Raw genomic sequence first — 10,184 nt, forward strand, 5'->3', positions numbered from 1 at the left:
GCTTAGTCACAAGCACGCAGAAAGATTGGCATTCCTGAGTCGGACACTGATGGAGGAAACGCCCTGGGTACCAGTCGTGGAGCAAGCTTTCCCACGGCTCATATCCAACCCTGCCGCTGAAGGTCGCAGAAGACCGGCGGGGGAAAGGTGTTTCCTGACCGAATGCCGAGCCGCCCTTAGGGCATTGCCGGGGTCCAGTGACCTTGCACGGCCTAGGTGGTTGCTATATAGGGATGTAGTGGAGGGGACTGCGAAAGACCCGCTGGTGGAGCGGCTACATCTGTCGAGGGGGGAAGTTCTCTCGCTGTGGAGTTGGGCGCCTGCCAGTAGCTACATCAACAACGCTGAATTTTCTATTACGTGGAGGCTAGTCCGAGACGCACTGCCACTCTTTGGCAAACTAGCCAGGGACGATCATGATAGGGATTATTACTATCCCCCGTGCCCACGCTGCAATGATGAAGAAGAGGAGGAGACGAGAGAACACGCGTTCTTTCTTTGCAGCGGGGTGCGGAGTCTCTGGGAGTATGTCGAAGGGGTAACGGCTCGCATCGACCCCGAGCGGTCGGTGCCACTTGATTTAGCGTACGTAGTCGATAATGTGGATCCGCCGTTTGACAGGGAGAAACGGTTGGGGTTTCTAGCGATCCTAGCGGTGGCTAGGTTAGTGACGTGGGTTTCACGTCTGGACATTGTCTATAGGGGGCAGTCTGTTTCCGATCACGATCTGGTTGTTCGTTTTAAGCATCAACTTAAAACGAAAATCAGATGTGATTGGAAAAGATTGCCCCACATCGACTTTGATAGAAGATGGGTGCACAACACTAGTTTGTGCATCCGACGAGGCGCTAGATTTAAGTTCGTGTTTCCACCCTAGTGGTATTGGTCCTAGGGTGCTGAGGTTTCTTTTTTCTCGGAACCCAGCCCAATCAAGACAAGTAATATAAGGTTTACCTTATAATATTGGGTAGTTTTAAGGCTAGATAGGCAGTAACCACCAAGAGTGGATAGCTTGTGCTTTTTATAGGGCCTAGATTAGGGTAGTATGCGTGTGGATCCTGTTCCCATAGCTTTTTATTTTTTGATAGATTGGCACTAGGAGAGCTTCCAAAGATGCCCAAAAGTCCACTTGTTTTATTTTGTCCCAGGCCTATTTTGCCCATTACGTACATTATCTTGGAAGACGCCATCCATCCCTATTATCCCCGACCCTAATTTATTTTCCATACATGTCCCTAGTTCCTCCACTCCCCTTTAGGGAACGACCTGCTTGCTTTCACCCTTTCCCCCCGGGGGAAGAGGACCGGAAGACAGTGGGCGTTTCATATGACAGACCAGCCGTTAGGTAGGGAGGGTCCCCTTACTAACCCGCCCCCATAGGCATTTTGTTAATTTGTTTTTCTTTTTCTTTCTTTTTGGGTGTATTCTAGTTTGCCCCCCTCCCCATCATCTCACCCCCATTAATAAAAAAAAAAAATAAATAAAAAAAAAAAAAAAAAAAATTAAAACTCTTTAGTTTGTACATATTTTTCCTTTTAATTTCTTATATATAATGTTATATGTTCTTCTTTTATCACAGCGTGAATGTCGCCTGCCATCCCGTAAGCTGGGGAGCTGTTATTTTAAGTAGGTCCGGGTAAGAATGTTAGGCGAAACAGTGCGTGATAGAAACTCTAGTATAGGTTTTATAATAAAGTACTTGCTATCTTACGCAAGTCTAGCTAAGGACTAGAAAAGACCCCTTTTTTCCCCCACTCCCCCTTACTGGCCTTTGTGCCTAAGCTTCTTCGTACCCCAAATGAGGCCTTGGCAGTAGATAATGCCAAGGCCGGGGACGAAGGGCTAAATATAATACTTACCTGGCACCTTGTGCTAGGAGCGTTTAGCAACAGCGTGAGATCAAAGTGTAGTATCTGTTCTCAGAAACTACACCAAGACTGACAACGTTCTATACGCAGCCCACTTGGCCAAATTTTGGCCACTTAAGGGTTTTATTTGTCCAGCCTAAAAGGACCGACCCCTTCTTTGGGTGTGTGGTCCTTGTGGCTAACTAACTGCCTTTGCTTTTCTTTCTTTTTTGCAGGTCCGTCCAGTGTCTGGATCCGACTTAAGCAGCCGGCAGGACTAGAGGTAACCGACGTGCCATTAGGCGAAGGCCCTCTAGCTCCGAATCGGCGGGTCGGTGAAGGGCACTGGGCCAACAAAAAAAAGAGGCAGGCCTCTGCCTCTAACACCATGGGGGACGCCCCTGGTGTTGTGACGAGGAGGGGGAGTGCCACATCCGGTGGCACTCCAGTGACGAGAAGGGGGGGTGTCACATCCGGTGACACCCCAGTGCCGAGAAGGGGGGGTGTCACACCCGGTGACACCCCAGTGCCGAGAAGGGGGGGTGTCACATCCGGTGACACCCCAGTGCCGAAACGCGGGGATATCACCTTCGGGGATATCCTCGTACCGTTAATGAGGGGGAATGCCACGCCCACTGACTCTCCGGTGTCGGTTTCGGGGGTCGCTACCCCCAGTTCTAGCATGGAGAGTTCGATGGAGAACCTAGACTCCTGGAAAAATGTTGTCCAGGGCCCACCTGGCGGAAGGCTTGCCTACAAGGCTAGGAAGCCTGTTAAAAAATGGTGGGTCCCGGACGAACCCAGAGAAACGCAATCAGAAGCAAGTAGCCCCCAGAAAGCTGACACCGGGGAGTTAAGGAAAACAAAATCCCTCGAGGTCATCGTGATAGATGGGTGCTCCTCGTCCAAGACTACACCAAAGACACCAGCCAGCACGGCGGAGTGGCCAGCCCTCACAAGCGACGACTCCCCGATAACGCCAGCCCAAAGACCAAAGGACCAGACAGCCGGGACCAGCACGCCAGGGGAACCCCAGACGTCGGGAGCCTGGGCCGAAAAGGACAGCGGCAAAACAAAAACTCCGGATTTTTACAAGGACCTCTTGGAGACCAAGTACCGGGAACTCATCGAGGGAAATACCATCAAGACCCTGCCCGGTACTTGGGACGACATAAAAGAAAGAACGCTGTCCTTTATAACTTTTGACGCAGGAGGAAAGGGACTCACCGGGGTTTCCCTGGAGAAAATGCTAGAAACAATAAGCCAGCTAAAAATTCCGGCCCAGTATTTGGTAAAGAGACTCCGTTCCACGTGGGATGTCCTTTTGCCATCAAAGGAGGTGGCGATAAGTTGGGCAAAAGGAGACCTCACGTGGAAAGACATACGCCTCAGGCCGGAATACTTGTCAAGGAGGCAGGTAACTGTCACAGTGCTGGGAGTCCCGTGTTTTATCGGGGAGGATCTGCTAGGCGCAACATTCTCACAGTTTGGGCAGGTCGAAGGTGTACATCCTGTCAAGGGTCCCCGGAACATCATCACGGGGACCTACAAGATCTACATAAGGATAGACCGAAAGAATTTCCACCAGATCCCTGCCCAGCTGACATGTGAGGGCTGGAACATGGCAGTAATAGTAGAGGGGAGAAGACCGCTGTGCTGGCTTTGCCTGAAGCCCGGACACATGGCCCGCTTCTGTCCTACAAGAAAGGACGCTCCGAAAACAAAGGAAGCCGCTACGAGTCCACAAACAGAACAACCCAAGGAAGGACAGAAGCCGGCAAAGACAAAGGGGGAGAACGAATGGAGCAAAGTCGCCGCAAAAGGCAAGAAGACGGAGGTGGCCCCCACAACACCGAGGGCAGTTGCGGCGACTACTAAGAGGAAGCTCCCGGTAAGCTCCTCAGAGTCGGAGGAAGAAGAACGTGCCCCAAAACTCAAGAACAAGGAGAAGCGAGAGAGGAAGGAGCTGCCGAAAGACACAGAACAGGAGCTTCCTCTAGAAGAAAACACCAATGAGACTCCCCCTGAGTCTATGGAAGACGTAACAGCTGAGCCTCCAGCATCTCTCACCAAAGAAGCTCAGCCTACCCCTCCCCTATTCAACACTCCGGAGCCGGAAAGAACAGCTCCGGAAGACCAGCAAGCGGCGTCGGCGCAGAAAGCAGTGGAAGAAAAGGCGCCCTCCAGGACGGAAAAAACAAGAAAATATCCTTTTTGGCCTGGGGAGCGCCTTTGCGACGCAGAACTAGCTGTCGGGGACCTAAACGGTACGCAGAAAAAGAATCTCCGGCAGCTAGAAAAGTTAACAACTGTAGACTGCAAGAACATCACGGACCCACGAAATTTCGCCGACGCCCCGAATCTCATCACCTTCGTGCGGCCAAATAGGGGAGGAAGATCAAAGGCACTATGGAGGATGCTGGAGGCAGGAAAAACAACTTTCCCGGGCTTCAGGCTCATGGACGAGGAGCACCCATCTCTGACAAAAATTGCTAAGCAATGTGAAGGTCGGGTCCCTATTTACGTTCACCCCTCCTTCTATAGGGCAATTAAATTGACGTTCCCCTTGGACGTGGGGGGTCTGGCCAGGAACGGGCGGCTTACGCCCGACCTGCTCAAGGGCAGTCTGGGCCAGACCTTCGACGTCCTCTCTCCCGAGGACTTTAGACCCCTAGTAGAGGAATACTACTAGGTAGTGGAAACATGGAAACGAGCCTAAATTTAGCTAGTTTAAATGCGAGGGGCATGAGATCCCGAAGCAAGGCTGTTCGCGTGCTGAGGGATCTCGTGGCCCTTGAGGTAGACATAGCCACCTTGCAAGAGACCCACTTTGTTGGGGCCGGGGACTGCGATGTGCTGGTGAACGATTTTGATGTTTACTCAGCATATGGCAGTCTCTATAGCCGGGGGGTCTCTGTACTAGTGAGTCGCACTCTGTCTGCGACGGTTACACTTGTCCACGCGGACGCTCATGGGAGGCTGGTCGTGGTCGATGTTGCCGTTAAAAGCGGCGCGTTTCGGATCGTGGCAGTTTATGCGCCTAACATCCCCAGCGAGAGGGTTTCCTTTTTTCGGCGGGTGGAGGTGTTTCTCTCTTCGGGTCCGGAGCGGGTAGTTTTAATGGGGGACTGGAATGCCATCCTGGACCCCAATATAGATAGGGTCGGGGGGGTTAGAGGGTCGGGAGGGTGTGAAAGCAGCCTGTCTGACCTGATGGCCTCGTGCGATCTGGTCGATAGGTTCCGTCTGGATCACCCCGGGAGGGAGATGTGGACGTGGCAATCTAGTTCGGCCGCCTTTACAAGTTCATACTTGGACAGGATGTTAATTAGAAGGGGCGACACAGATTTCCTATCTTGCCCCACGTTCCACTGGTTAGGTCATTCGGACCACAAACTTGTTTTGGCCCGTTTGAAATTAGGTAATAGGCCTAGGTTGGCAGGCTACTGGAAGATGAACGCCTCCTTATTGGAGTCGGTCGACTTCCGGGAGCAGCTGACATTACTAATTCAGAGGGAGTTAGTGGGGGCGGTTACCGGGAGTAGATGGTGGGTTAACCTTAAGGCTACCATTAGGCGCTTTTGTGTCCAATACAGCCAACGCCTCGCGTTAACTAGGGCTCGGACCAAAAGGCACTTAGAGGATAGATTGACCCGGGCGGTGGCAGGGGGGGATTCCCTAGAACTAGCTCTAGTTAAGGGGGACCTCAATCGCTTGGCTAGCGAGCGATATGAAGGTCAGTTAATTAGGGCTAGGTTAGAAAGAGTTTCCAACGAAGCCGTGAACGTTGACGCTGTTGAGCGTAAGGCTGCCCTAAGACGTGGCTCGGACGGGTACATTCGGGAGGTGAATAACCTGGGAGGGCGTCCTCTCGTGTCGACACGGGAGATCTGCAATGGGTTTCGGCAACATTTGGAGGAGCGCTTCACCAAACTACCCAGACTCCGCGGCCAGGAGTTTGGCAGCTATTTAGCTGGCTCGCCCCGCCTTACTGCGGCCCGAGCGGCTAGCTGCGAGGGGATGGTTACGGAGCGTGAGGTCATTACTGCGTTGAAGCAGGTTGGCCGCAACAAATCTCCGGGGCTCGATGGTTTACCTTACGAACTGTTCTTGAGGCTGTCGCCCATGTTTGTGCCCCTTCTGACGGGCGTGTTTAACCACTGGTTTGCCCAGGACTCGATCCCGAGGCAGGTAACCAAAGGAGTGGTCACGCTTCTGAAGAAGGGGAACCAACATGGAGGGGGGAATCTAGATGACTATAGGCCCATCACTCTGCTTAACGCAGACTTCAAGATTTTGTCCCGCGTTCTTGCGAATCGACTGCAGGCTGTTATCGGCGACTTGGTCGAATCGGATCAGAACTACGCTGTGAAGGATCGATCGATTCAAAACAATCTGCACTTGATTCGCACGATCTTAGAGGGGGTAGAAGACGACACAGAAGCCGCGCTGATCAATTTAGATCAGTCCAAGGCGTTCGACAGGGTGGACCATGGGTTCCTGAGGGCTGTTGTGGAAACCGCCGGCTTTGGTCCGGACTTCCGCAAGTGGATCTCCGCCCTGTATCGTGATCCCGCGGTGGTGGTGCAAGTTAATGGTAGGTTGTCGGAGTCCTTTGGGGTCTCCCGGTCGGTGCGGCAGGGTTGTCCGCTGTCGCCTCTGCTTTATGTCCTGGCGTTGGAGCCCTTCCTTCGCAAATTAAGGGACGAGGCGGCGAGACCAGTCCTACGCGGCATAGCTCTGCCTGGCGGCAAAGTTGCCAGGGTGTCCGCGTACGCTGATGACGTCACCGTGTTCATCGCACGACGAACCGACATTGAAGCGGTGATAGAGGCGATCGCTGAGTATGAAGTTGTCACAGGGGCCGTGATCAATCGCAGCAAGTCCGTTGGCCTGCGGTTGGGCGCCTGGACCGGGGTAAACTCGCTTCCAGGTGCGTTCGGCTGGACAGATGGCCCAGTAAAGATCCTCGGTGTGTGGTTCGGGCCGGACCTCCAGCTGGACAAGAATTGGTCGGAAGTACAGACTAAGGTCGAGTCGTCAGTAGGGACTTGGATTCGGAGGAAATTGTCCTTGAAGGGTCGTGCGGAGGCATGTGCTACATACGTGTTTCCGCTGATCCTTTACCGTTTATCTGTTCTTCCCCTGCCTGCGGACCGCTGTAAGGCTTTAGAGCAACTCCTATTCAAACTTCTTTGGGTAGGAGGGAAGCCGTATGTCCGTAGACAGGTCTGTACACAGAAGCTTAGCGAGGGAGGCTTGGGGATGCCTGATCTGCTTAGTCACAAGCACGCAGAAAGATTGGCATTCCTGAGTCGGACACTGATGGAGGAAACGCCCTGGGTACCAGTCGTGGAGCAAGCTTTCCCACGGCTCATATCCAACCCTGCCGCTGAAGGTCGCAGAAGACCGGCGGGGGAAAGGTGTTTCCTGACCGAATGCCGAGCCGCCCTTAGGGCACTGCCGGGGTCCAGTGACCTTGCACGGCCTAGGTGGTTGCTATATAGGGATGTAGTGGAGGGGACTGCAAAAGACCCGCTGGTGGAGCGGCTACATCTGTCGAGGGGGGAAGTTCTCTCGCTGTGGAGTTGGGCGCCTGCCAGTAGCTATATTAACAATGCTGAATTTTCGCTTACGTGGAGGCTAGTCCGAGACGCGCTGCCACTCTTCGGCAAACTAGCCGGGGACGATCATGATAGGGATTATTACTATCCCCCGTGCCCACGCTGCAATGATGAAGAAGAGGAGGAGACGAGAGAACACGCGTTCTTTCTTTGCAGCGGGGTGCGGAGTCTCTGGGAGTATGTCGAGGGGGTAACGGCTCGCATCGACCCCGAGCAGTCGGTGCCACTTGATTTAGCGTACGTAGTCGATAATGTGGATCCGCCGTTTGACAGGGAGAAACGGTTGGGGTTTCTAGCGATCCTAGCGGTGGCTAGGTTAGTGACGTGGGTTTCACGTCTGGACATTGTCTATAGGGGGCAGTCTGTTTCCGATCACGATCTGGTTGTTCGTTTTAAGCATCAACTTAAAACGAAAATCAGATGTGATTGGAAAAGATTGCCCCACATCGACTTTGATAGAAGATGGGTGCACAACACTAGTTTGTGCATCCGACGAGGCGCTAGATTTAAGTTCGTGTTTCCACCCTAGTGGTATTGGTCCTAGGGTGCTGAGGTTTCTTTTTTTCTCGGAACCCAGCCCAATCAAGACAAGTAATATAAGGTTTACCTTATAATATTGGGTAGTTTTAAGGCTAGATAGGCAGTAACCACCAAGAGTGGATAGCTTGTGCTTTTTATAGGGCCTAGATTAGGGTAGTATGCGTGTGGATCCTGTTCCCATAGCTTTTTATTTTTTGATAGATTGGCACTAGGAGAGCTTCCAAAGATGCCCAATAGTCCACTTGTTTTATTTTGTCCCAGGCCTATTTTGCCCATTACGTACATTATCTTGGAAGACGCCATCCATCCCTATTATCCCCGACCCTAATTTATTTTCCATACATGTCCCTAGTTCCTCCACTCCCCTTTAGGGAACGACCTGCTTGCTTTCACCCTTTCCCCCCGGGGGAAGAGGACCGGAAGACAGTGGGCGTTTCATATGACAGACCAGCCGTTAGGTAGGGAGGGTCCCCTTACTAACCCGCCCCCATAGGCATTTTGTTAATTTGTTTTCTTTTTCTTTCTTTTTGGGTGTATTCTAGTTTGCCCCCCTCCCCATCATCTCACCCCATTTAAAAAAAAAAAAAAAAAAAAAAAAAAATTTAAAACTTTTTAGTTTGTAGATATTTTTCCTTTTAATTTCTTGTATATAATGTTATATGTTCTTCTTTTATCACAGCGTGAATGTCGCCTGCCATCCCGTAAGCTGGGGAGCTGTTATTTTAAGTAGGTCCGGGTAAGAATGTTAGGCGAAACAGTGCGTGATAGAAACTCTAGTATAGGTTTTATAATAAAGTACTTGCTATCTTACGCAAGTCTAGCTAAGGACTAGAAAAGACCCCTTTTTTCCCCCACTCCCCCTTACTGGCCTTTGTGCCTAAGCTTCTTCGTACCCCAAATGAGGCCTTGGCAGTAGATAATGCCAAGGCCGGGGACGAAGGGCTAAATATAATACTTACCTGGTATCGAGGGTACGGAGATCAATAAGGCCGTTCCTCCAGAGTGAGACCCTTCCATTGCACTACGGTTGGGTTGACCTTTGCGATCGTCCCAAATGTGGACGATTCGGGTTCATTATTTCTAAGTGTGGGGTCTGCGTACGCGCTCACCCCGATAATTCAATCAATATCAGATATCCATTTCTAATCATTCTACTGATAAGTAAACGACCTAATTCTGCTCCGTTTCTCTTTTCTCCAATCGCCCATCTCTGTACGCGCCACAAAACAAGCGATTTTTCCAGATCAGTTTATCATCCACTTCCATTCCAACGTTCTGATTGTAACTAATCTGCATGTCCATATCAGTAACGTTTGCATTGAAAATAATCTTTTGTTATATAAAAATCATTGATTTGATTTAAGTAAATAGGACAGTCCCTGGAGTGATTGTTGCGAGTAAAAACTTTAGCTATGGATAAGCCTTTAACAAATAAATACGTACACAGCCTCTCCTCCATTTTCTGATTGGGATTTGTGGCTAATTATTGATTTTTTGTTTAACATTTGTAATTTTATATTAGCAGAAAATAAATGATAAAAACGTCAATCTCTTAAGGGTAAGGAATCGGTCAAGGTGTCACTTACAGCTACTGAAACTGTTTTCTTTTAATATAGATTGATGAACGAAAATATCTAACAATCTCAAACAGATTTCGTGCGTCTGTTGGTTGAATCCCCCACCCATGACCCGTACAGTCTTTCATTATTTATGTGAGGCGGATATTATAGCCGGTTACCCGTGACATGACTCAATTCTCTCGACTTAATTGTGAGTTTGATTTGTACCGAATTATTGATTTTTTGTTTAACATTTGCAGTGGCGGCTCGTGCATGAAGCTGTGGAACTGCAGCAGTGCAGCACCCCCCCCCCTCCCAGTTATTTCTACACCATATTAATGATAAAATTAAAAATAATACGTTTGTTTTTAATATTTTATTTTTTCTATGTGTACATTATAAAATCATTAAGTTTAATGTCGGTATGTCCAAAGTCATATAAAAACAAAATAAAAATTGCTTGGAGCTGTGAAATTACACTTTCTTAATGAAATTCTCTTGTGCGCATGCGCGGATTAGACGTTTTAGACAGCAGATGAAACCCTCTTGAGGAACTGTCACTTGTCGCAGCTCCGCGTCGTGAAATTCGTTGTTTGCTTAGAGTGTGTGCCTAT

General features: G+C 50.2%; 1 non-coding gene across 1 annotated transcript; it reads left to right on the top strand.

The window, feature by feature from the left end:
- Positions 1 to 8,962: 8,962 nt before the first annotated feature.
- Positions 8,963 to 9,125, top strand: LOC145271552 (U1 spliceosomal RNA). The gene has a single exon (XR_013865962.1). It is a non-coding gene; the product is annotated as a U1 spliceosomal RNA (small nuclear RNA).
- The last annotated feature ends 1,059 nt before the right edge of the window (positions 9,126 to 10,184 follow it).

Source organism: Euprymna scolopes, chromosome 46, assembly GCF_053919585.1.
Source record: "Euprymna scolopes isolate OS-2025 chromosome 46, ASM5391958v1, whole genome shotgun sequence".
In the NCBI taxonomy this organism is placed as follows: domain Eukaryota; kingdom Metazoa; phylum Mollusca; class Cephalopoda; order Sepiida; family Sepiolidae; genus Euprymna; species Euprymna scolopes.